Source organism: Giraffa tippelskirchi, chromosome 4, assembly GCF_054371585.1.
Source record: "Giraffa tippelskirchi isolate mGirTip1 chromosome 4, T2T-mGirTip1v1.2.pri, whole genome shotgun sequence".
NCBI classification, from domain to species: Eukaryota; Metazoa; Chordata; class Mammalia; order Artiodactyla; family Giraffidae; genus Giraffa; species Giraffa tippelskirchi.
Genome location: NC_137278.1, coordinates 167,935,588 through 167,963,342, shown reverse-complemented (window position 1 = coordinate 167,963,342; position 27,755 = coordinate 167,935,588). Strand labels below are relative to the sequence as shown.

The following is a 27,755-nucleotide window of genomic DNA, read 5'->3' as shown; positions in this document are numbered from 1 at the left end:
TTGCCAATCCCTGAATTAGAGGACTAAGGGGACACAAACCCAGATTTATGGTAAAACTAGACCCAGCCAGGCCCACTGAGATTAATGGTGTTTTCTGCAGAATTGATCCTCAGGCATGGCTCTTTCCCACAGCTGAGTTGTAAACATTTGTTTTAAAATTCTTAAAACCAACTAGAGGGGAAATTAATGCTCAGATAAACATCCCTGTGCTGTGTATGTTTGAGAGAGAGAGGGCTGCATCCTGGGCCATGCCAGGGAATACATCACAATGTCTTTCCTTCTTGACATCATTCCTGGGAACCAAGGAGTTTCAAAATGGTAGCTTTGGATGGCATGACAGCCACTTCTTCCAGAAGTCCTCAATACATGACCCCTCGAGGAGGGGTGCTTCATGGAAAGGGCGGGCCCAGGGGTTAATGTATATGTCTGCCCACGTCAGGGCCACTCACTGTGTCCCCTGACCCATATTGGGTAGAATTTTCACATGACATCCAGAGAGCCCAGATGGGATTTACAAATGTGTTGTACCAAAGAAAAATCAAAGGCTTTGGCATCAGATTCAAATTCTAGCCCTGCCACGTACTAGGTCAGTGACCCAGGGCTCCCCTATAAGCCTCAGTTTCTTACCTGTAAAATGAGTTGTTATGAGAATTTAATGAGATAATGGACACCAAGTAACAATGTCAAACACATTACTGAAAATCCAAGAGCCTCAGTTATCTTTATGCTCTAGGTATACACCTTCCAACCAGGTATTTTCATGTCCCAGCCTTGGGTATCTTCCCTGCACTGCTCAAGTATTTTGTTATTAGGAACCTGGAATCAGAAAAACCCCTGCCACCTCAGCAAGCTTCAGAGAAACATTTAAGAGAATAAAATAGATTCATAAAGTCATTTCTTCAGATTAACCATAGAGACAATATATTTTCTTTCATGTTCCAGCCTTGGAAACATTGCTTTCCAGAGGAAGTTACGTTGTATGTCAAGAGAGTATTGAAAAAAAGGAAGAAGGAGAAGAAAACAATGATCTCATTTCTTGCTCAACAGGTGTAATCCCTCTTGAGCTGCTAGACTAGCTGATTTATTTGCAAGGTTGGGTTATTCATTTCCCAAGTTCAAGCATTCTGCTATTTTCACTGTTTCAGCCTCTTGTGTCCAAAAACAGATACAGAAACACAGACAAACTCAGAGTCCCCAGAAGAGCTTTCTTGTCAAGAAGCAAGCGGCAGGGAGCCAGAAGAAAGAGGCATTAACGGAAGAGCATTCACGTGAACCAAACATCCCATTACTCTCATCTTGGGAATGGTACCTGTGCCCTTCTTACCCATAACCCAGACATCCCTGGACATGGCAAGAGCCAGGGGAGGCTGCAGTCTTGAGGTGCAGCTGGGGTTTCTGTTCTCAGCCGGAGATGACGACAACATTCACTGGTTATACTTTTCCCCACTGGTTATATTTTTAAAGATTTTTTTTTTTTTAATGTGGACCATTTTTAAAAGGTCTTCATTGAATTTGTTACAATATTGCTTCTGTCTTATGTTTTGTTTTTTTGGCTCTGGGGTATGTGGTAACTTAGCTCCCCAACCAGGGATTGAACCCATGCCCCCTGATTGGAAGGTGAAGTCTTAACCACTGGACTCCAGGGAAGTCTTTCCCCATCATTTTTTTAAATATCTTGGAAACCAGTATGACAGAGAGGAAAGAGTAAATGGATTTGAAACAGAAGAGTCTGACCTCTTTTGCCACATAGGCATTCTGTGACCTCTAATTAGTTATTTGCCCCTACGATCCTCAGTTTATTCACGTCCAAAATGGGTATAATCTGATCTACCAGTCCATGACTCTTATCCACATTAAAAGAAAGAACATGTGTGAAGGTCTTTTTGTAAACACCAGAGCATGCCTCCAGCAGCCTTCTCCAGCTCAGCGGATGCCTACTGGACACCTTCCCTTGATGTCAAAGGGCATCTCACACGTAATACATCCCACACTGCCCACTGATCAATGCCCATCCCCAAGCCTGCTCCCCAGCATCTTCCCCATCTCAGGAAACAACCACTCCATCCTCTGATGCTCAGGACAAAAACCTGGGAGTCAGCCTTGACTCCTTCATTCTCTTACATGCCACGTCGAGTCCCTTAGCAAATCCTGTGACCTCCTTCAGAATAAGCTCAGAATCCAACCGCTCCTTCTCAATATCCCTACTGCTACCCCCAGTCCCGCCATCTCGTCTCTGAGGGGTTATTGCTTGACATCAGGAGTGGTCTCCCTGTCTCGAAACAGCAGCCAGAGTAATTCAGACAGAAAAATTCAGACCAGGTCCCTCTTCCACTCAAAACCCTTCAATGGCTGTCACCTCCCTGGGGGAAAGGCTGAATTCTTACAATCCCTTTGGGAATGGGGTCCATTCACCTCTGGGGCTCAGCTGCCACTTCCCTGACCTGCCCTCGCCCTGTGACGTGGACGCATCATTGCCTGGAGCCTCTTTTCAGACATCCGAGGGCTCTCTCCCTCCCCTCCTTCAGGTGTGTGTGCAAATGTCACCTTCTCAGAGGCTCTGGAACTCCCTGTCTGAGTGGCAGCTTCTATCTTCCATCCTCAGCCCACTCTATTTTTCTCCACTGAGCCTTTCCAATCTGGCACACTATCTACCTGACAACTTAAATGTTCACGGGCAGCTCTGCAAAGGCACAGAGGGCTATCTTGTGTTTCCGTCACAATCCCCGGATTCTAAAATAATGTATGGCACAGACTCAGTGGACAACCACGGAAGGACTTACAGTTGTTTATTTAAGAGGCAGAGGCACCCTTGATGTGCCTGGTTTGTACTGGATTATAAGCAAACAACCTGGACCATCTCACCAATGCCACCTCCTCTATATCAGGAAAGAGCTTCAGGCAGGCATTTCGGAATCAAAGCAACCAAGTTCATCCTGCTTCTAGCTGATGCTGGTCAGGAAGCTGCCAGAGGCTGCTGGGGAAGGGGAGGAGGCTGCAGGACTGAGGCTGGGAGCCTGGCACCTGGCAAGGTGCCCGGGAATGGGCGGGGAGTGCCTGTAATGCCACAGGGTCTGACCACCCACAGGTCCCAGGAAGAGCAGGGAAACCACAGGTGGGAGCCATCCTCTTCGACATGCCTGACACATGAAAAGGGATTAAAGTCAGCATCAAAGCAAGCTCTGGAGGGGCTGGGTAGAGGAGGAGATCTCCTACAACAGACCCTCGGCCTGGAGAGGAAGATAAGGGAGCAGACAGTAGGCGTGCAAGTCCTATTTACTGAAAGGAAGGCAGTTAATGACTGTGAAGTCACTTCCTAAGTGCTGGACCCAGGCCCTTCTTGTCCTCTTTCTTCCTGAGTCATTGCCTCATCAGTTATTGGCCCCTATCCCCTTAGCCCAAGTCCGAGCCTTGAAAAGAGCAGGGTCCAATCTCAGACTCCACTAGGCTAAGTTCTCAGCCCTGGCCCACCCTCTCCCCCATCTCTTCCACCTCCACTCCCTGGGGCCAAGCCTCAGCACCATGGGTGGGACCTTGAGAGGCAACCGCTCTGCCCGCCTTAGGAGGCTACTGCAGAGATGAAAGATCACGCTGAAAACAGGACACCTGGGCTGAGTGTCTGCTTGACCACTTACTAGCTGGGTTTGATGACCATGTGTCATTTGGTTCACGAGTGTCTACTCTCCTTGCTTTGGTAGCAGCACCCCCAAACTTCCTCTGGAGGACTCTTCCACCCCACCTCCAGTCCCTAAGCAGGCACTGTGGCTCTTCCTGTCTGCTCTGACTGGTCATTCCGAACACCCTTCCCCTCCAGCTACAAGACCTGGATCGGGGGTAGACATATTCCCTAATTCAGAGCCAAAAGGTGCATGCAGGGGCCGCTGAGAGAGAGGCACTTTACTTACTCCTCACTGGGGGCTGTGAACAGATAGCCTGGAAACCCAGCGACTCTCTTACCTCACCAGAGAACAAGACTCAGAATGGCCAGGAGAGAGCAGAGCTGAGGACTGAAAAAGTGGCCAGAGGCAGAACCCAGTGACATGGTCAGGGTTCCTGCATCCAGCTGTGGCTGAAGCTGGAACCCTGGATGTTTAGGTTACTGGATGAAGACACTTGAATTAATCCAGTCTGAGCAGGCTTTCTCTTGACAAAGGAGTCTGTGTGGTTGCATAGTCATAGGCTAGGGCAAGTCAGCTCACTTCCCAGGGATTCAGCTCCTTCCTCTCTCAATACTGGGTAGGCAGGGTGGTGGGGGAATAAGTCCTGAATTACCAACAATGAGAGGGAGGTGCATCCTAGTGTCCAGAGGGAACCAGGCCAAGTGGGCACCGGTCAGGGCCTCCTGAGTCAGGTCTGGGTCCTACACAGTCTCCTTTTTAAGGAGGGTTAATGGATATCACAAAGCCGTCCAAGTACCTGCATCTGATATAAGTCTGTCACTCATAGGAAGTCAATTAGTCCTCAGCCTCTCCTAGAAGCTTACAGTGGAAGGCACGAACCCAGTGGTCCTGCTGAGCCTCTATGCATACTTATAAGGCAAGACTTCTTTTTTCTCTTAAGTAGGGTTTCTCATCCTCAGTGCTACTGACATGGGTTGGAAAATTCTTTGTTGTGGGGGCTGTTCTGTGCATTTTTAGGATGATCAGCATCATCTCAGGTCTCTAACAGTGACACACTGATAGCACAATCTCCCTTACTTGTGACAGTCTGATGTGTCTTCAGATGTTGCCTTGGAAAGCAAAACCACCCCGGTAGAGAATCACCACTCTACGGAATGTTGACGGGCCAGAGGACAACTTTTGGTTCCTAGGCCTGGAGTGCTCATTTCACCTCTAACTGTCCTTCTTCCTCCAAAACCTCTCTGCCTGTCTACTTATCTATCACCTCTTTTCCATTTATCCTTGCTTTTAGACTCCAGGAATTGTTCCTACAGAATCCTAGGCTTCACCTTTGAGTGATTCATCACCCTGATGAATCTCAGCAGTTCATCACTGTTTTTGTGGCTGTGAATTCCCCTAAGAAGCTGATGCAGGGGACCATCTCCTGAGTCAAGTGACAACTGTGTGCACATTCCTAGGAAAGACACACACACACACACACACACATACACACACACACACACCATCATTCTTCCTACAATGTCAGGTAGTCTTCAGACCCCTTATTCCAAGAGCCATGTTGGACGGCATCAGTGACTCGATGGACATGAGTTTGAGCAAGCTCCAGGAATTGGTGATGGACAGGGAAGCCTGGCGTGCTGCAGTCCATGGGGTCACAAAGAATCAGACATGACTGAGTGACTGAACTGAAATGACCTTTTAAAACCTTCTAACGAGTTCAGCCATGACTTAGCCTGAGGAGCAATAAACCCAGAATTTACAGTCAGAAGACCTGACTGGAGTTTGGGCTCTGACCTCAATTCTGGAAAATTGGGAATGCATCTTTGCTTTCAGGTAGCAAGGAAATAACAGACATCATCATGTCTAGTAATCTTCCAGTGTCCATTCTCCCTACCTTTCACACCTGAGGTTCCTCTGCCAGGTTAATCTTCCTGGAGCACAGCTGTGGGGATGTCCTCCTCTGCTCAAAAGTGCTTCATGGCTCCCTACTTCCTAGAGGCTAACATCCAATCTTGTCACCCAATGCTCTCCACAATCGGGTCCGTGTTTGCTTTCCACCCACCTAAACTCCAGTTAGAGCTAGCTATTTCTGCTTCAACATTTTCTGGGGTTTTACTTTATATCTTTGCTCATGATGGTTCCTCACCCGGTGTTGTCTTCTCTGTCTGTCCTTTTAAGGCCATGTCCTCTGTAGGTTCAGTTCAGTTCAGTTCAGTTCAGTTCATTTCAGTCGCTCAGTCGTGTCCGACTCTCTGCGACCCCATGAATTGCAGCACGCCAGGCCTCTCTGTCCATCACTAACTCCCGGAGTCTACACAAACCCATGTTCATCGAGTCGGTGATGCCATCCAACCATCTCATCCTCTGTCGTCCCCTTCTCCTCCCGCCCCCAATCCTACCCAGCATTAGGGTCTTTTCCAATGAGTCAACCCTTTGCATGAGGTGGCCAAAGTATTGGAGCTTCAGCTTCAACATCAGACCTTCCAATGAACACCCAGGACTGATCTCCTTTAGGATGGATTGATTGGATCTCCTTGCAGTCCAAGGGACTCTCAAGAGTCTTCTCCAACACCACAGTTCAAAAGCATCAATTCTGCGACACTCAGCTTTCTTCACCATCCAACTCTCACATCCATACATGACCACTGGAAAAACCATAGCCTTGACTAGACGGACTTTTGTTGGCAAAGTAATGTCTCTGCTTTTAAACGTGCTATCTAGGTTGGCCATAACCTTCCTTCCAAGGAGTAAGCGTCTTTTAATTTCGTGGCTGCAGTCACCATCAGCAGTGATTCTGGAGCCCAAAAAAGTAAAGTCTGACACTGTTTCCACTGTTTCCCCATCTATTTCCCATGGAGTGATGGGACCAGATGCCATGATCTTAGTTTTCTGAATGTTGAGCTTTAAGCCAACTTTTTCACTCTCCTCCTTCACCTTCATCAAGAGGCTCTTTAGTTCTTCTTCACTTTCTGCCATAAGGGTGGTGTCATCCGCATATCTGAGGTTATTGATATTTCTCCCGGCAATCTTGATTCCAGCTTGTGTTTCTTCCAGCCCAGCATTTCTCATGATGTACTCTGCATATAAGTTAAATAAGCAGGGTGACAATATACAGCCTTGACGTACTCCTTTTCCTATTTGGAACCAGTCTGTTGTTCCATGTCCAGTTCTAACTGTTGCTTCCTGACCTGCATACAGGTTTCTCAAGAGACAGGTCAGATGGTCTGGTATTCCCATCTCTTTCAGAATTTTCCACAGTTTATTGTGATCCACACAGTCAAAGGCTTTGGCATAGTCAATAAAGCAGAAATAGATGTTTTTCTGGAACTCTCTTGCTTTTTTGATGATCCAGCGGATATTGGCAATTTGATCTCTGGTTCCTCTGCCTTTTCTAAAACCAGCTTGAACATCTGGAAGTTCACGGTTCACATATTGCTGAAGCCTGGCTTGGAGAATTTTGAGCATTACTTTACTAGCATGTGAGATGAGTGCAATTGTGCGGTAGTTTGAGCATTCTTTGGCATTGCCTTTCTTTGGGATTGGAATGAAAACTGACCTTTTCCAGTCCTGTGGCCACTGCTGAGTCAGACGCGAGGCTGCTGCGACGGGTCGGCCGGGCCGGGGGCCGGGAGCCGGGGGCGGCAACCGAGAGGGGCTAGGCCGGGGCGGCGGCCGAGAGGGGCTAGGCTGGGCCGGGGGCCGGGGACGGCGGCCGACAAGGGCTAGGCCGGGCCGGGGGCCGGGGGCCGGGGGCCGGGAGCCGGGGGCGGCAACTGAGAGGGGCTAGGCCGGGCCGGGGGCCGGGGGCGGCGGCCTCTGTAGGTAGAGACAGCTTATTCCTACCCCCAAGTTCCTATAGCACTTGGTATCACTTGTTCTGCCTGTATACCACACCAGTGCTTCTTACCTAAGGACCTCCCTTTCTGTAGTAGTGGAGAACATAGGATCTGGGGTTGACTCTCTTGGATCAAGTCCTGGATACCACTTGCTCCTCAATCAGCTTTCTTTTACTCAGCTGAAAAATGGAGCTAATAACAGTGACTACTTCAGAGAAATATTGTGTGCATTAAATTCTGTCAGGCACGGAGCCAAAGTACAGGATCTCAGATAGGATATATATGTCAAGTAAGTATATACAAAATGCTTATATCACAGTTCCTGGCACAGAGAAAGTGCTCATAAATTTCAGTACAATCAGAGCCATCATTATCATGCCCTGGGGAGCGATTAGGAAAAAAGACCTTTCTATAGGACTAAAGTGATAACTACCAATTAAAGGACAAGACCAAGTTTTAATTCCTCAGTGGCCCCCAGAGAAGGAGGAAATTGGAAATAATAACACCTACTTTGTGCTGAGTATGGGCCAGGCATTGTCAGCCCTATAAGGTGTAGACTGCAAGCTCTGTTTAAGAGATGTGAACATTGTAACACAGAGAGGGCAAATAACTTGCTTGAGATCACACAGCTGAGCTGGGAGTCAAAACCAGGTCACGTGACTGTCCTAGCAGAGTACCTCCTAACAGGGTGCATTTGTGATGTCTCTTGGGACAGAGATCTTGGGAAGTTCTTCTCCTAGATCTGGAGAAGACAGTAGCAAAGGCCACCCAGGAATCTGAAAGGTGCCTTTACGCAGGTCTAGCTGCCGTTTAGTCTGAGCTCCATGCATAACCACTTGTGACTGGCTACCACTTTGCAGGGCTGGAAAACATCTGAGGCCCAGATGTATCCATCATTCCCTGAGCTGAGTAAATGTGTGCACAACTTTCAAAACCTGCTGCTTCTCAAAGCATGTTAAATACTTTGTTGGAAGGAAGGAGAAGGCGGGTGGGGAGTAGAGTTAGAAAAAACATTCTGGGGAGACTCTCAAACAAATCCCATTTCTCTTATTAGTTTCAAAATTCTGAAGGACCAGGCAGTTCAAAGGTTCAAAGGTTCAGTGTGTCTGAGAGCAAACCTAGAAGCTGGCTGAGCTCAAGGCTATTCTGAGGGGTCAGAGGCTGAGACGGTGGGAATCCAGGCAGTTAAGACAGGAAACCTAGAAGCTAGCTGAGCTCAAGGCTATTCTGAGGGGTCAGAGGCTGAGACGGTGGGAATCTAGGCAGTTAAGACAGGAAACTACTCTTGGATTCTAGATAATGATGCATCTAGGGTCCTTTCATTAAGAGGTGAGATAAGAGGGGACTTGAGGCCACTTCAAATAGTTATATAATACATAAAAATGGGGGAAGGGGTGAGACTGGGTTATTTTCTGAGATATAATCCTTCCTATATTGAAGTCATTGTTCCTTTTTTCAGACTCTTCAAATGATGGAAGAGAAAAAAGATTCAGTAGTTGTCCACTCCCACTGTCTTAATGTGACTAGATTAATTAACTCTTCTCTTTAAACAGTTACTCATTTGCTTATTCAAGCCATGTCCCCATCTATCCATTCAACAAACACCTACAATCTGAATTGGATTCGAAATAAATATACTTGCTATTATCCCCATTATAATAAAAAACTATAACCCATGGGCCACAGAAGCATCAATCAAATACTTTCTAACCCAATCAACAGCTTCAATATTACTAATAATAGCCGTCATCATTAACTTAATATTCTCAGGCCAATGAACCATAATATTCAACCCAATAGGGTCCATGCTCATAACAATAGCCCTTACCATAAAACTAGGAATAGCCCGATTCCACTTCTGAGTCCCAGAAGTAACACAAGGAATCTCCTTATCATCTGGCTTAATCCTACTTACATGACAAAAACTGGCACCCATATCCATACTCTATCAAATTTTCCCATCCATTAACCTAAACTTAATCCTAACCTTATCCATCCTATCAATTACAATTGGGGGTTGAGGACTAAATCAAACCCAACTATGAAAAATCATGGCCTACTCATCAATCGCCCATATAGGCTGAATAACAGCAGTCCTACTATATAATCCCACTATAATATTACTAAATTTACTCATCTACATTATCATAACCTCTACCATCTTCACACTGTTTATAGCTAACTCAACCACCACCACCCTATCACTATCACACACATGAAACAAAGCACCTGTTGTAACCGTCCTAGTCCTCATCACCCTCCTATCAATAGGACTTCCCCCACTCTCAGGATTTATACCAAAATGAATAATTATTCAAGAAATGACAAAAAACAACAATATTATCTTACCCACCCTCATAGCGATCACAGCATTACTAAACCTATATTTTTACATACGACTCACATGTTCCACCGCACTAACAATATTTCCCTCCACAAACAACATGAAAATAAAATGACAATCCCCCACCACAAACAAATAACCCTCCTACCAACAATAGTTGTATTATCCACTATACTCCTGCCACTCACACCTATTCTATCAGTACTAGAATAGGAATTTAGGTTAGACAGACCAAGAGCCTTCAAAGCCCTAAGCAAGTACAATTTACTTAATTCCTGATAAGGATTGCAAGACTATATCTTACATCAATTGAATGCAAATCAACCACTTTAATTAAGCTAAATCCTCACTAGATTGGTGGGCTCCACCCCCATGAAATTTTAGTTAACAGCTAAATACCCTAAATACCCTGGCTTCAATCTACTTCTCCCGCCGCGAGAAAAAAAGGCAGGAGAAGCCCCGGCAGAATCGAAGGCGCAGCGACAATGTGCCACATGTCAGACCAGGCATGGGAAGTCCAGCAATACACTAGACCCACGTGGCCCTGACCTCCATGGGTCTTACCATGTGGACTGGTTTGATGGGCTCCCAGCCTTACATCCCTTTTTAACTCCTCTCCATCCAGAAGTCACAACTTCTGAAATTCAAATAAGATCAGTTCAGTTCCGTTCAGTTGCTCAGTCATGTCCAACTCTTTGCAACCCCATGGACTACAGCATGCCAGGCCTCCCTGTCCATCACCAACTCCCGGAGTATACCCAAATTCATGTCCATTGAGTCGGTGATGCCATCCAACCACCTCATCCTCTGTTGTCCCCTTCTCCTCCCGCCTTCAATCTTTCCCAGCATCAGGGTCTTTTCCAGTGAGTCAGTTCTTCACATCAGGTGGCCAAAGTATTGGAGTTTCAGCTTCAACATCAGTCCTTCCAATGAACACTCAGGGCTGATCTCCTTTAGGATGGACTGGTTGGATCTCCATGTCTTCTTTAAAAAAATGTATAACATATAACTAAACTCATAGCTCAGTTGGTAAAGAATCTGCCTGCAATGTATGAGACCTCGGTTTGATTACTGGGTCGGGAAGATCCACTGGAGAAGGGATAGGCTACCCACTCCAGTATTTTTGGGCAGCCCTTGTGGCTCAGCTGGTAAAGAATCCGCTTACAATGCAGGAGGTCCCAGTTCGATTCCTGGGTTGAAGAACCCCTGGAGAAGGGAAAGACTACCCACTCCAGTACTCTGGCCTGGAGAATTCCAATGACTATGCAGTCCATGGGGTTGCAAAGAGTTGGACACGACTGAGCGACTTTCACTTTCACTTTCAAACACCAATAGTTTCAGCAAGGATTCCTGTGCTAAACCAGCCCGAGTCATTTAACAGGAGCAGCAGAGTTGGGCATCTGAATCATAACATGGCCCTCTGAATGGTGCTTTGAGGAAGGTCAAGGAGCATTACCACAGTAGACAGAGTTATTGAATGCAACGTTAGGCTCTCTGTAAGGATTTTTCTAGAGGGCTGTTCTTCACCACACTGGCTCTTTTCCACAAAGGGCTCAGAGGAAATCCCCTCAGGTCTATGTATCAGCCAGAGCTTTGCTTGTCCCTATCAGCAGATTTGTATGACGACCAATGGGACAATGGAACTGACTGGGTTTCCCTTTTCACAATGCCTTCCTGGAAGCTCAGAGTCCTGTTTAGAGCTCCACAGAACAAACATATAGAGAGAGTGATAGAATGTTCATTTTAAAATTCATCTCACACCTGGTCCCTGTTTTTGTGTCTTCACTCTTGTTTTCCTTTTATCTCTGTCATTAAGTTCACATTTACTTTATCTTGCCATACATTATATAACCATTAAAGCAAATTTTAGCTCTTTTTGGAACATGATGGTGGATGAAGTAGAATGAAATAAAATACAATAAAGTAGAAAAAAATAATAGTTTTGAGTTTGAAATTTTGAAAAATGACCAGCCTGCCTTAACTCTAACCTCTAGAATTCACACTAAAATACAGAGTATATTCTAGTATCTTCTTTCCAAAGGTCTGTCTGTACTGATAGGTATATATTCCCATCTCAACTGATGTATTTGGCAGGAGCAAGTTTTAGTGTCAATGTGTCTGCTAACCCACATGACCTTCCCAGCCCAAGAGAAAAAAGCTTTTATCACCATTTTCCCACTAACAAACATTAAGAGGGAGTTGGCCTTCTGGTCCTTTGTTTTTCACAGTGATGTCTGCTGACCTCCCCATTGAACTCTGTATCATGGACATGTGACAGAGGCAACAGCAGGAGAGAGGCCACAGGCCCCTTGACTGTACTTCAGAGGTAGAGATACAAGTGGCTTTATGTAATCTTTCAAGGCCTGAGCACCAATGCCTTGCTTTTTTTCAAGCACAAAGGCCCAGACACAGTTTTATTTAAATGCCCCTGCATTACCAGCGCTGAGCACCAGCAGTCCTGTGGACACTGCTCTTGTGGATTTCTTCCAAAAGCTGGATCCCTAACTGGAAAACAAAGTAGCTTTTTAAAAACATATATTTATTTATTTGGCTGGGCCAGGTCTCAGTTGCAGCACATGGGATCTAGTTCCCTGACCAAGGATAACGGCATGCTGCCTTGGGAGCACAGAGTCTTAGCCACTGGACCTCCAGGGAAGTCCCCCAAATTGCTTTTCTCCAGTCAATGCAACAAATATTTTCTTGAGCACCTACTATGTAAACATCCTATTATACACAAGCATACAGACATGAAATGAACAAGGAGTACAGATGTGTGTGTGTGCATGCACAAATAAGTGAGTTAGCAAGTAGATCCAAGCATGCATACCTCATCCCTGTACATTCTCTTGCCTTCAAGCAGCTCACCATCCAGCTGGGGACAGGGAGACAGACACCTGCCTACAATCCTGGCTCTCTATATTTCACTAATTTCTACAGAGACTCTAGAAGGTAGCTTAAGCCTCATCTCCTCCAGGAAGCCTGTTCTGACACCTCTACCATGCCTCCCTCACCCAAGGCAGGTCAGGTGTCTCTTGGGTCTGGTGACAGTACTGGGATTATGGGGTACTCCTGACATGCAACTTGTGCCTAATAAACATCTGCAGAACGAAGGAGTGCATGAGTGAGTGAATGAATAAATGCTTCTGTTTCCATAGCAACACAGAATCAGAACTATCATTTCTGAGCAGTTATTGTGAGTCAGGCATGGTGGGAAATTCTTTTCAGCTCTTATTTTATTTAATTTTTATCCACAAGTGCCTTACAAGCTGGGAACTATTACAATCTCCATTTAGTGAAGTGAAAGTTGATCAGTCATGTCCCACTCTTTGCGACTCTATGGACTATATAGTCCATGGAATTCTTCAGGGCAGAATACTGGCCTTTCCCTTCTCCAGGAGATCTTACCAACCCAGGGATTGAACCCAGGTCTCCCACATTGCAGGCAGATTCTTTATCAGCCGAGCCACAAGGGAAGCCCAGGAAGCCCAGGTGCAAATGGCAAAACTGAGACCCTAGGAGACTGTCTGACAAGTACAGGTTTCACCTCCAAGCAAAGCAGGAACTGGGACTGAATCCAGGGTCCCCGACACTCAGAGGTTAAAATGAAGGATTCAATGATTAGATGATTTCTAAGGTTCTCACCTTTGGCTCTTGCCAGAACTTTAGGTTCCATGATTCTTCAGGAAACTGAAATCTCAGCTCACAATTTAGAAGGAGAGTGTGGGGGTGATGGATATAAAGCTGGGTAGCTCCCTGCTTCCATTTGACATCTCACTGTGTCCCAGTAGCCTCACCAGGGATGGGCAGGCAATGGGCTCAGCAGCCTGAGTCAGTTCTGAACACCTTCTGTTGGGCCTGGCCAGCCAGCCCCCTCTGCCTTACCTCTACCTGGCCTGGGCACCTCCTTTGCTAATCTCTCTCTCTAGCCTACTGGAGGAAGTGGTGGTTTGACACTGCAAAATAGGCAAGTCAGGCCTGCAGCTGCTAGGGGAATGTTTTCATCTTGCCCTGTGCTATAGAAATGCCAGCTATCACTCTAATCCTGAGTCACCTAGAAATGATATCTCAGATGGCAACACAGTGGGCTCCAGAGACTGGGGGCTGTAAGATGTTCTCTGGCCAGGCCAGGCGGTCCTATCCTGAGGTAGCTGACAACCTTGAGCTGGGGTGGCATGCGTTGCTGTCAACATTCACCCGCAGTGGCTGGAGTACCCAGAAAGGCCGGAGAGCCAACTGGCACACAGGAGAGAACATGGGCTTCGGTGTCAGGAGCCTTGGGTACAAGACCTATGTTAATTGCTGACCTCTTTGTACCTCTGCTTCCTTGTTTTTAACAATGGAGAGAACAATTATACTGTCTGGAGAGGTTTGCTGTGAAGAGGAAATGCAATAATCCACGTTAAAGTCTTTACACCACAGGGTCTGGCACGGAGACACTGTAGGATTCACCTTAGTTCCCTTGCTTCCGAGGGGCTGCCAGCAGGAAGAGTCCAGGTCAGAACTGGGTTCTACTAGGATCCCACCAGGAGCCATGTGGAGAAGGTCTAGAAGGGAGACTGAACACATGGCTACCAGGCAGGAGGCTGGTGAGACAGGAAATCACTCTTGGGTTCTATCTTCTCCTGGCTGCTCTGAGCACCTAATTGGTTATATAAACCACGCTCAGCAACTTTATCTATTGGAAATCATGACAACTTGCTGATCTAGGTCTTATTTCTCTACAGATGATGAAACTGAGGCTGAAGAAGATCAAGATCAAGTCAGACGTCCATTCTGAACCCCACCATATGTGGAGAATGACTCCTGACCTTGCACCCAGGAAGATACTGTCCTTTAAAAGGTACCAGAGAGAGGTCAACATGAAAGGGTGTTATTACTTAAAAGTGCAGCCACTACACAAAACAGTACTGCTACTGTTAAGTCGCTTCAGTCGTGTCCGACTCTGTGCGACCCTATAGACGGCAGCCCACCAGGCTCCGCCGTCCCTAGGATTCTCCAGGCGAGAATACTGGAGTGGGTTGCCATTTCCTTCTCCAGTGCATGAAAGGGAAAAGTGAAAGTGAAGTCGCTCAGTCGTGTCCGACCCTTAGCAAACCCATGGACTGCAGCCTACCAGGCTCCTCTGTCCATAGGATTTTCCAGGCAAGAGTACTGGAGTGGGTTGCCATTTCCTTCTCCGCAAAACAGTACTAGGTTTCTCAAAAAACTAAAAATAGAACTATCATAGGAGCTAGAAATTCCACCCCTGAGTATTCATCCGAAAAAAACCCCGAAAACACTAATTTGAAAACATACCTGCATCCCAATCTTCATAATAGGGTTATTTACAATTGTCAAGATATGGAAGGAACCTAAGCGTCCATCAACAAATGAAAAGATAAAGAAAAATTTGGAATACTATTCAGTCATAAAAAATGAACTTTTGCTGTTTGCAACAAGATGGATGGACTTGTTTTACTTTATGCTAAGTGAAATAAGTCATATAGAGAAGGACAAATACCATTTGACATCACTTATATGTAGAATCTAAAAAATACAACAAACCAGTGAATATAACAAAAAAGAAACAGACTCATAGAGAACAAACTAGTGCTTACTAGTGGGGAGTGGGAAGGGAGAGGGGCAAGATAGGAGTAGGAGATTGAGAGGTACAAACTACTATGTATAAAATAAATAAGTTGCAAAGATACATTGCACAGCACAGGGACTATAGCCAACATTTTATAACTATAAATGGAATATAACCTTTAAAAATTGTGACTCATTGTGTTGTACACTTGAAACATATAATATTATACATCAACTATACCTCAATAAAAAATCGTGGTATAATCAGACTATGAGATACTACTCAACAATAGAACAAAAATGAACTTGTTACAAGTATAGGGGAGAAAAGCAGCCTCAAGAAGCTAATCTGGGATGGACTTACACTGCAGAGTTGAGCTAAAGCTACAGTCAGATAGGGTGCATGGTAAAAAGCCTTCCTGAGAGCAAAGGGTAAACTTGGAGTTGGGGGGAGCTGAGCAAGTCAGGAAGTGAGTTGAGGCTGTGAATGGTGAGTCGGGAAAGCTGAGTCCCTTTGCAATGGGGCCCAGTGTGGGCCAAAGAGACTGGTCCCTTAAAACAGGAGCTTTTAGATCTATTATCAGAATCACTACTGGGACTTGTACAAAAATATTGCTCCTCTGGTCCCAGCCTGGGAGAATATGATTCAGTGGGAGGTGGTGGACCAGATGTCTGTTTTAACCTCAATTTTGGGGAGGAGGGCAGACTTTTGCTGCCTTGGGAGACTGGGAACCATGCACTGAGTGAAAGATTGGTAAAACAGTGGTAAAAAGTGGAGGTTCATTGCATTAGTCTCTAATTCATTATATGTTTGGCCATTTCCTCCTTACCCATCCCTCTAGGGCCAAGGGCATCCTAACCTTTAATCTTTCTGAATTTCTCTCGAATGCCCCACCCCTGCTGTGTGACTGACCACTACCCTTCTCAGCCTCACTGGTCCAGCTACAGGTCTGAGGTTCCAGCCCCAGGGCTCAGCCAATTCAGAAAACAGGCTCTGATGCCTTTGCTCAACCATCCCTGTTTCCCATGGCTTTTAATTATTTGTAAAGGGTCTGCTGTTTGGAGCAGTGCTCCCTTAAATGTGTCGATATCTCATTATAAACCTTCTATGCTGCTCCATCCCAGGGGTTTGACTCAAGGTCACACCCTCATTAGAGAAGGTAACTTTCAGCTACGGTGGATGGATGGCTGGGAGCCTGCACAGGGTTTAGCTTAGAATCTGTGTCCAATAAATGTAGGCTGAGGGGCTCCTTTCGAGCCCTGTGCTGGAGGTCAAGTACAGAGGAATCAGCCATCCTACTGCCAGAAATAGACCCAGCAGGACACAGGCAAACCGCCTCTAGAAACACGTTCTAGAATGTTCACAGAAGCACTGCCCATGGGAGCCCCAATCTGAAACCACCTTGTGTCCACAACAGTAGAATGGATAAATCAGAGTGTGGTTTCTGCATCCCATGCAATCAAATACAGCTATGCCTAACAACATGGGTGAATCAAACGAACACAATATTGAACAAAAGAAGCTAGACACAAAAGAGTACATACTGTGTGATTCCATTGATGGGACGTTCACAGAGTGGTGAGACTAATCTATGCTGTAGGAGTCAGCAGTCACACAGGTCTGCTCAGGTGGAGAAAATTCACTGAGCTGTACACTTTTGATGTGTGTATTTTCTGAACGTCTATTACACTTCAAGTGAAAAAAACCTCACCCTGGAGATATTCATGAATGAAAAAGAAGATACAAAGGATCCAAAAAAGTTCTATGTAACATTCCTCTGTCCCTCCTTGGCTACTGGCTTGCTGGGGCCTCACCTTGGTCCCTGGGCCTCCCAGCTTCTGAGTATCGTCCTTCATCTATAGGACAGAGGCACTGGGACAGGAGACCTCTGTGGTCTGGAGGGGACTGTCTCTGCTGATGGTGCGAAGAGAGGTCAAAAGGCCAAGGTCACACCACAGAGACCTCCGACTTCCTCCAACATCCCCAGAGACCATCTCTCAAGTCTGCTAACCCTTATGTGATTCTCAATGCTCGATTTTGTCATTATTTCTTGTCCCACCAGCCTATGAGTTCCTCCAAAGTTCATTCATCTTTGCACCATAAGGGCCCAGTTCTAAGTACAGGATCAGATATACTTGTGTTGAACTGCTGATGTTCCCACTAGGTGCAGTAGCGGTAAACAGTAACAGCCCACACACATACAGTCCTTACTGTGCTTGTGCCAGGCACTGTTCTAAGCCCTTTATCTACCAGCCCATTTTACACTCATAAACTGAAAAACAGAAGGGCTGACTACACTGCCTAAGGTCACACAGCTAGGAAATGGCAGGGTGGGGTTTCAAACTGAAGGAGTCTGGCTCCAGAGTCTGTGTGTTTTACAATCTCCTTAAAGCTGGCTGGCCATTGATTTACCACTATCCTGTATGCTCCATCCATTCTTTTCCTTCCACCTTGAATAGGCTTCCGTCATTGCCCATCTTGGCCTTTATCCTTCTAGACTGAAGAGGCCTTTAAGGTTCACCTGTCCATATCCACAGTTTATCTGTTCATAGCCACTCAGAGCCCTTCATCATTTTAACTGCCTTGATGTGTCCATGAAATAATAGAGATGGATGGAGAGGCTGTATTCTGGGCTTTGTCACATGAGATATGTTCAAAGACCCCTTGGTGTTTTCTCTTTGGTGCCAATATCCCTCCTTGTGCATGCATGCTCAGTTGTGTCTGACTCTTATGTGACCCCAAGGACTGTAGCCCGCCAGGCTCTTCTATCCATGGGACTCTCTAGGCAAAAATACTGAAGTGGGTTGTCATGTCCTCCTCCAGGGGATCTTCCAGACCCAGGGATCGAACCTGCAGCTTAGTCTCCTGCATTGGCAGGCAGGTTCTTTACCACTAGTGCCACCTGGTAATGTCCAGCTATTCTGTCTTTAGGTTCAAGAGATGTATTTCTTTAATATTTATTTATTTACTCGGCTGCACTGGTTCTTAGTTGCTGCATGTGAGATCTTTAGTTGCGGCATTCAGACTCTTAGTTGTGGCAGGTGGGATCTAGTTCCCTGACCAGGGATCGATCCCAGGTCCTCTGCATTGGGAGCAGGACCACCAGGGAAGTCCTGGTTCAAGAGATATTGAGGAGCCTTGGGTTCCAGTCACCTCCTGAGTCTCAGTTTCTGCTCTGAAAAGTGGGGAGATTATGTCTGCTATGTCTGTTGCAGGGGGACAGGGTGATTATCAGGTCCAAGAGGAAAAGTCCAGGAGCTCAATGGCTGGGGGCAATTGGACAGAAAGCTCTAAGGCAAGGGAACCAACTCTTGACAACTCAAGGTACTAGGGGGAGTTAGTGCCACTATGTCATCGAACCTCACGTCTTTGAGAGAGAGGCATTCTTGGTTCCATTTCAGAGATGAAGATACTGAGGCACAGAGAACTCACTCACTGTGGTGTCAGGATGGATGAGCCCAGGGAGCCCCCAGTGGTCCATCCATATCTGATTGAAGAAGGAGGAGCTGCTGCTGCATCTCCTTTCCAGGGTCTCCAGGGCCATCTGCCATGCATTCTATTTGTAAAAGCTACACCACACACTAGGGACAAAACTCACACCAACTCAAAGTATTGCTGCTCTAAGGATTAAATAAGATGAACCAGCTCAAGGGCTTGGTATAGAACTCAGCACACAGAAAGGGCTCAATATCTCCCAGGCACTTTTGAAAAAAAAAATACAACTACTTCTTCTCCTCTATTCTTTCTTTTTTTTTTCTTCTCCCTTTAAATTACACCGGGAACCTTTATTTCTATTACCAATCCTAAGATTCCAGGTAAATGAAGAGCAGATTCTGTTCTTAAGTTTACGATTAAGTTCTTAAGTTAAGAACTGCTCTTAAGTTAAGATTAAGTTCACTCAGAGAATCCTTATAGATCTCCAAGCCTTGTGATCTGTCTCTTATCCCTAACACTTCTTAGTTGTATATTACGATGGCTAATGAACTTCCTTCTGTGCTTTATTTTCTCATCTATAAAGTAGGATAATAATATCTTCCACAGAGTTCTCGTGAGAATCCACAGAGTGGGTAAATAAGTATGTAGGTAAGTAAACAAATAAATAAATGCTTAGATTAACACTTGATTGAAAGCACCATATACTAGTTTGCTGTTATAATTTACACTGAAAACACTTACAGAGAACGCCTGTGTACTTATAGCCCCTCCATCCACACATCAAGCTGTTCAACGACTTATTATTTATTAACTGCCTCCTCTATGGCTGGCACATTCGGTACTTCACATCTGTTCTCTCTGACAGCCACAATTCCCAACAACTGTTCTAAGGTGCTGGGGATTCGAATGGGAATAAGATGCCCACATGCCAGCCTCCCACCCCTGTCACTCCCGGTTTAGACCAAGATCTCATTTCACCCAGGTGGCCAGTGAGGCATCAGGCTAGCCACAGCTTTCCAGATGGTGTGGTGCTTTCTCCCCCGAGTCTCCATTCTGGGTGGGTTTCCTCCTCTCTGGCCACCATCCCAAGTAGCACAAGCAGCCCCTCCCAGCTGGGGCCCAGCCAGTCAGAGCCAGGCACTGGGAGAGGTACTACAAGACCAGGGTTGGTTAATCTTGCCTTTAATTAGCAGACACACTAAGTGATGAGGCCCAGGGGTGACCCCACAGATGGCTGCCCGCTCAGCTCTGAGTGATAAATTGGAAGCACCCAGGTCTGCAAAGGTCCATGCCCACACTGGTTCCTGTGACTGCGCTTCTCACACCTGCTGTTCAGTGGGTGAGGGTGGGGGGTGGTGGGGCCGTCCTCGGGGCCAAGGTCCTGAAGGTGACACAGAACAGCAACACTCAGATCACAGAGTGACTGCGAGAGTTAGATGTTATATATCATAATTTCAAGACTCCTTGAAAACTTTGATGCAGTATGTGCATGCGTGCTAAGTCCCTTCATTTGTGTCCGACTCTTTGAGATCCAATGTACTGTAGCCTGCCAGGCTCCTTTGTCCATGGGATTCTCCAGGCCAGAATACTTGAGTGAGTTGCCATGCCCTCTTCCAGGGGATCTTCCCCACCCAGAGACTGAACTTGCATCTTCTGCAGCTTCTTCATTTCAGGCGGATTCTTTACCACTGAACCACTAGAGAAGCCCCGTTTGATGCAATAGTTAATGCTATTTAGTCAGAGAGGATGGAAACAGGAAGAATACCCACCCCTCCTCCGACCCCCCATCCTTTTCTACCTTTTTTCCACAGCACACATAGTGTTTATGGATTTACTTAGTTACTTATCTTCCTCCCACCAAAATGTAAGCCCTACAAAGCAGGGCCCTTTGTTCATCTCTCTACCCACCTAAAAGACTGCCTACTATATAGTAGGTACTCAACAAATACTCATTGTATATTAGCAAACAACCAAGTCCTTCCCTTCATCGGGCATGAAGCATCACTCAGCTCACAAACCACCCAGAGCAGCTCATCTTTATACATCATCCCTTCCCACCCGGCCCCATCCACAGTGTGTCTTTGAAGAGGCGCTGTTTATTTTCAAGGTCACCCTTCAAGGCCCCCTGCCCCACCCTGCAGACCCTCACATTATGTTGCTCACATTAGCTTTCCTGGCCGTCTATAATTCCTATGGCCCTGGGCGGGGGCCTGCTAGAAGCCAGAGGCCCCTTAAACTCGACCGACTCACGAGGTCACTGTCTGGCCAGTTTCCCTCTCTCCCAGCGAATCGGGTTGGGAGCGCCTTTCCCCTGCCAGGCCCACAGAAGTGAAAAATAAACAGCCCACGCTGGCTGGCTCCAGCTCCACCTTCACTGCTGCCAGGGAGCACTTGCTCTTCAGATTTTCCCCTTTTTTGCTTGATTAATACAATGTTAATTCCCCGATGCTCAGCCTTTCTGAGGGGCGCGGTTTGTTTTCAATTCAGGGGACCTCAGCTCCTGCGGGAAGGGCTCCTATGTAAAAATGCAGGGGCAGAGGAGAGATTTGGCATGTCCCGGTTGTAAAAAGCCTGGACAGGTTTTAGCAGAGCCCAAGAATCTCTCAAGTCAAGGCAAAGACAAGGGGGTTAAGGGTCTCTGCAGGCACCTCCTTGTGCTTTGGCAAGTGGTGAGGGCGGGCACTTTCAGCCTGGTCGGGCGGATCCCATCTGGAGGGAAGGTTGGTGACCACACCTGGAGCTGCTGCAGCCAGCCATGCCTCTGCTCTTTGTACTGGTGGGCAGCAGGCAGCAAGGCGGCTCCAGAAATCATAAACCAAAGGAGGGAATGACCTTTGATGTAAAACAAAGCATGTTCTCCTGGTCCTTTCTCCAAAGTCTCTGATAAAGAAAAGCAGAAGGAAAAAGAGCATCACTTCAAAAAACTGGTTTCTCTGGAGCCCTGAGTGGGTCAAAATATAGGTTGGGTCTTGATGTGTGTGTGTGGGGGTGTGTGTGTGTGTGTGTATGCCTGTGTGTGTGTCTCTTGGGCTGGAGAATAACGTAGCATCCCAAGCAAGACTTGACTTAGCTGCTTCTAGAGTCAATAGATGGATTCAATTCAGTGAACAATTATCGAATGTCCCAGCTGGTGCTGAGGACAGGAGAACAACAAGACAGCCTGGGGCTGCCAGGAGCTTGCAGGCTGTCTGCCACATGCCAGGCCAAGCCGAGCTTGCTGCGGCCACAGGATGCCCACTGGGAGCACTGGCCAGAGTGGGCACGCCTGCTGGTCTCTGAAACAGCACCACACAAAGGCCGGCTTTCATGTGGCCCCCGAGAAGCTCAGGCCAAACGTCTGCGCAGTTGGCTCTCTTCCCTACCTGGTTCTTCACTGCACCCCAACTCTGCAGACAGGGGGATGTTAGAGGTTGATAGTTCATCCAACTAATGACACAGGGAGCTCCCGTCTATTGTCACCCACGTGCTGTCTGGCACTGTTCTCAGTGCTCCACTTGAGTAAACTGATTTTTATTCCCCTTGGCAATCCCATGAGATAGATGCTACAGATACACAATCTGTTTTCCACAGTCCTGGGGCCCAGATGTGTTCGAGAATTATGAATTTTTTAAATTTTAGAAAGATGATATTGTGGGTAGATTACTAACATTCAGAGGATCCATCACCTTAACGCTCCTGCAGATACTCCTAGGACTGTCCCCACTTGGAATAAGAAGAGTGCAGACAGCCTCCTGCCCACTGGGCCAGGTTCAGCTGCCAGATGAATTTGTGCCAAGTTCATGAAAAAAAAAATCCTCTGGTTTCCAGAGCTCTGGGGCTTTTGCAATTACAGATAATGGAGTATGAAGCCCTGTTTGCAGAGCAGGGTGAAACGTGAGAAGTGAAGCTGATGAGTGCAGAGGCAAGCTTCACACCCAGGCAAACCAGAACAGGGCTCTCAGCCCTGCACACTACACAGCCTCCCATACATATATGTGAGCACTGCAAAAGAGTCATCTTCACGGATGCAAAGGCCTGCAGGTCCTGCTCCCACAATACCTCCCCAGACCAACAGCTCTTTATACACTTCCATTCCCACCTGAGGAGCAAGTCACACAGGATTCGGAACACACCAGTATCTTTCACTCCTTTTGGCTTTCGCAGATTCTTCCTACTGCCTTGAATGCCCCAAGCTTCTCTCACTGTTTCAATTCATTTCAGTTCAGTCATTCAGTCTTGTCCGTCTCTTTGAGACACCATGAACTGCAGCATGCCAGGCTTCCTTGTCCGTCACCAACACCTGGAGCTTGCTCAAACTCATGTCCATTGAGTTGGTGATGCCATCCAACCATCTCATCCTCTGTCATCCCCTTCCCCTCCTGCCGTCAATCTTTCCCAGCTGCTGCTGCTAAGTCGCTTCAGTCGTGTCCGACTCTGTGCGACCCCATAGACGGCAGCCCACCAGGCTCCACCGTTCCTGGGATTCTCCAGGCAAGAATGCTGGATCAGGGTCTTTTTCAAGGAGTCAGTTCTTTGCATCAGGTGGCCAAAGTATTGGAGTTTCAACTTCAGCATCAGTCCTTCCAATGAATATTCAGGACTGATTTTCTTTAGGATGCACTGGTTGGATCTCCTTGCAGTCCAAGGGACTCTCAAGAGTCTTCCCCAGCACCACAGTTCAAAAGCATCAATTCTTCGGCGCTCAACTTTCTTTACAGTCCAACTCTCATATCCATACATGACTACTGGAACAACCATAGCTTTGACTATGGACCTTTGTTGGCAAAGTAATGTCTCTGCCTTTTAATATGCTGTCTAGGTTGGTCATAGCTTTTCTTCCATGGAGTAAGCATCTTTTAATCTCATGGGTGCAGCTACCATCTGCAGTGATTTTGGAGACCCCCAAAATAAAGTCTCTCACTGTTTCCATTGTTTCCCCATCTATTTGCCATGAAGTGATGGGACCAGATGCCATGATCTTAGTTTTCTGAATGTTGAGTTTTAAGCCAGCCTTTTCACTCTCTTTTCACTTTCATCAAGAGTTCTCACTGTTTGGCCAACTCTTTTTCATCCTTCAAAACCCACTCAAATGTCCCTTCCTCAGTGAGACACATGCAGATCCCACTTGGCCCAGAATGAATTGCTGTGTGCTTCTTGGCCCTGCCCAGAGGCTTCATGGTTCCCTGTTAACTCACCAGGAGCACTTTCTGCTGAGCATTAACCAGATCCAAGGGGACCCCATCTGCTCTTTGGAATCTGGACAAGCCAGGAACCAAGGCCCAAATCCACACCCCTCAGAAGTCAAAAGACTCTTCCTCAAGTTGTCCGGAGATTCCCAGGGGTGGGTCTTATGTGTGGTCCCTGCAATCTCCAGCTCCTCTCTCGCTGAGTCTCATTCACAGAGTAACCAGACCTTTCTGTGATGCCCACCTGAATCCACTCCACAAAGCTTGTATGAGAAGTCTTTGCTGGACATTTGTGTTGGGGTGTAGTCATGTATGGATGTGAGAGCTGGACTATAAAGAAAGCTGAGTGCTGAAGAATTGATGCTTTTGAACTGTGGTGTTGGAGAAGACTCTTGAGAGTCCCTTGGACTGAAAGGAGATCCAACCAGTCCATCCTAAAGGAAATCAGTCCTGAATATTCATTGGAAGGACTGATGCTGAAGTTGAAACTCCAATACTTTGGCCACCTGATGCGAAGAACTGACTCCTTGGAAAAGACCCTGATGCTGGCAAAGATTGAAGGCAGGAGGGGAAGGGGACGACAGAGGATGAGATGGTTGAATGGCATCACTGACTCAATGGACATGAGTTTGAGTAAGCTCTGGGAGTTGGTGATGGACAGAGAAGCCTGGTGTGCTACAGTCTATGGGGTCTCAAAGAGTCGGACACGACTGAGCGACTGAACTGAACTGTTGGAGAAAAGGGGTCATTCACCACCCAACCAAATGTGGGGTCCTCTTCTTAAATGCCCCCAAAGTTTCCTGGCCCTCCACCTCACCCCCAGCTCTCCATGTCTCAAGCCTCCTCGTCTCACTGGTCCTTGCCTTCCCCTCCCCTCCCCTTCTCCTTTACTCTGCTCTCTTCTTGCCTCTGCTGAACACTCTTAGGAGCAGGTCCAATTCCTGTTTCCTCCTTAGAGAGGAAACTGACCAGCTTTTTCTTTGCTAGGCCCTCCTAATTCCCTCCCACCCTATCCCCTGGGTCTCAAGCTCCAACTTCTATCACAAGCCTCTCATCAAGGCTTTTCCTCAAAGCAAGCAGCATCTGCCCAGAGGATGCTAAAGGCAGAAGCTAAAATTATAAATATGGTTCAGCTTATTACAGTTGTTTACTTGTCTATCTTCCCCACACTGATTTGCTTTGTTCAGCTCAGTGTCCTCTGTCTCTAGCAAATACTGGGGACACGTAGTAGAGCTTCAATAAGTGATTGTGAAATGAATGAGTGAATGAATGAATGATGAACAGCCCTGAGAGGCAGAAATGCAGAGAAGATATGTTTCATACAAGAGCACAAAAGACATAAACATCTCTCCTGAGTCCTCTCAGGGTGCACCAAGAAGGGCAGCTACAGTGGCTGATGGCTTGATGGAGTAGGGTGGGGCTGGCCTGTGCACTGCAGGAAGTTTAATAGCATCCTTGGCTTCTAGACACCAGAAGTATCGCCAATATCTGCCCCACAAGTTGTGTCATTGAAAAATGTTTCCATACATTGTCAAACATCCCTTGAGCAGGTAAAAAAGACTTGAGTTGAGAATCACTGCTCTAGACATGCTGTTTCTCAAATGAATAAGACAACCCAGACCCCAGGATCTCAGCGTCTGTGGTTCCCTCTAGCTGGGATGCTCCTCCCCAGATAACCAGGTCACCTTGTAACAATGAAATGAGCTCCTGTGTGAAAAGTGCTTAGCAGGTGGCCAGGACATGGCCAGTCATTAAAGGTGATGATCACCATTATCATAATGACCATGATTTCGAGCATCACTAACACCACAATCATCACCATCCCCATCCCCGTCACCCCAATCACCATTATCACCAACACTGTCACCATCACTGTTATCACCATCATCGTTATCATGTCCGTCACCCTTATCACCATCATCACTATCATCGTCAACCTCATCACCAACATTATCACCATTCTCATCATTCTATCTTGCCATGAAGTTCCAGCAGAGTGCCAGGCCCTCAGAAGGGTCCATAAATCTACTTGTTGACTGACTTTCAAGTCCCACCCATTGATTCCCAGGAAAGCTTTGGCTTTTCCCCAAACATTTGCTTAGAGGATTTCTCAACACTCAAGAAAATAAAAAAATAAAAAACTGTTCCAAACACAAGAGAGATCACAGGAGGGCTGAAAGATGTACTCAAGATAATTTTATTCATTGAATATTAGACCAATATTAAAATCTCACCTCTTTTTAAAGGCATCAATAAAAATAAGACCTTTTTAAATAATAAGTTTTCTGCAAATAAAAAGTTAGTGCCAAAAAGATCCCCAGGGCTTTTCCTGCTCTGTCCTCTACTAAAGGGATTTCTAAACTGAGGCTGATTTCAATCTCAGGAAATCCCCAGGAGCCCCAAAGAGAAACAATCAACCAGGAAGGACTCAGACTTTTTTCCCCACACAGTCTTCTCCCAGGACACCCTTTCTCTGCCCCACCCGGGATGCAAAATCAATGGAACTCTCCAGAGAAACCTTGGCTTGGGTTGCCTCTCCTTATTTATTCATTAGCACTCTTTAAATCTAGCTGACTTTGGAATATTGCCAGAGGAAACACTTGATTATGCCTGGAGCACCACACTCTACGTTCCCAGCTCCAGGCCTGGTTTATTTTCTTTGGAAGCTTTGCTGTGAATCTCTGATGTTTGGGTTTCTTACTCTAGGCTAATCCATGCCCTTTTCCTCCCCCACTTCCCCACCCACAAAATGTCTTTCTTTTTCTGTGGAGATCTGCCAGAGAAGACCCAAGTAGGAAGTTGATTATTCAGAAGCCATAGAATCAAGGATCTGAAAACCGAGGAGAGCTGGCCTATCTGTTTCCCAGGACTGTCTTCACAAATTGCCACCAACTGGGAGGCTTAAATAACAGAAATCTCTTTCCTCCTGGTCTGGAGGCCAGAAGTCTGAGATCCAGGTGTCAACAGGGTTGGCTCCTTCCTGAGACTGGGAAGGATAATCTGCCCAGGCCCCTTCCAGCTTCTGGGGGCTCCCGGCAGCCCTGGCACTCATTCCTCTGCTGAGAACTGCATCCTTCCCATCTTTGCCTCTGCCTTCTTGTGGCCTTCTCCCATCTGTGTCCGTCCTCTGTGTGCCTACTCTTATCAGGACACCAGTCATATCAGATTAGGAGCCCATCCTAGTCCAGTATGGCCTCATTTTAACTCATAACATCTATAATGACCCTGTTTCCAAATAAGGTCACATTCTGAGGCTCCCTTGGGGCTCAGAGGGTAAAGATTCTGCATGCAATGCAGGAGACCTCAGTATGATCCCTGGGTCGGGAAGATCCTCTGGAGAAGGGAATGGCAACCCACTCCAGTATTCTCGCCTGGAGAATTCCATGGACAGGGGAGCCTGGGAGGGGGTTCATGGGGTCAGAAAGAGTCAGACATGACTGAGCAACTAACACCTTCACTTTCTGAGGTTCCAGGTAGACATGAATTTTCAGGGATATTACTCAACCCAAGAGAGGGGGCAAGAGTTTAAACAAATTGTTTAGTACCTTGCCCACACTGGGACCCTCTCTGTGAGTGCCTTGCATAGCCCTAAAGTAAGATAGCAAAGGAGATGCCAAGTAAGAAACAGAAGCAATGCTGTGGCCCCTTTGAGGGAGCCCATGGAGTTTTCAAACCATTTTCCCCCATCAGTATGCCAGTATAACCTCATAATGACCATGGAGGAAGTGTGGACTTCCTCATCACCCAATGAGGAAACAACTAAGAGAGGTTAGGTCACTTGCCTGAGGT

The 27,755-nt window shown here is 46.7% G+C and overlaps 1 protein-coding gene and 2 long non-coding RNA genes across 3 annotated transcripts in view; 1 reads left to right on the top strand and 2 right to left on the bottom strand.

Annotated features, from left to right (window-relative positions):
* ABTB3 (ankyrin repeat and BTB domain containing 3) overlaps window positions 1-27,755 on the bottom strand; it is a 462,092-nt gene that overhangs the window by 152,702 nt on the left and 281,635 nt on the right. The gene's annotated exons all lie outside the window — the stretch shown is intronic.
* Window positions 13,002-19,501, top strand: LOC145545922 (uncharacterized). Its single transcript, XR_014082334.1, has 2 exons — window positions 13,002-13,286; window positions 14,522-19,501. It is a non-coding gene; the product is annotated as an uncharacterized LOC145545922 (long non-coding RNA).
* LOC145545921 (uncharacterized) lies at window positions 19,109-25,799 on the bottom strand. The gene is made up of 2 exons (XR_014082333.1): window positions 25,464-25,799; window positions 19,109-23,140 (listed from the first exon to the last, which is right to left on the bottom strand). It is a non-coding gene; the product is annotated as an uncharacterized LOC145545921 (long non-coding RNA).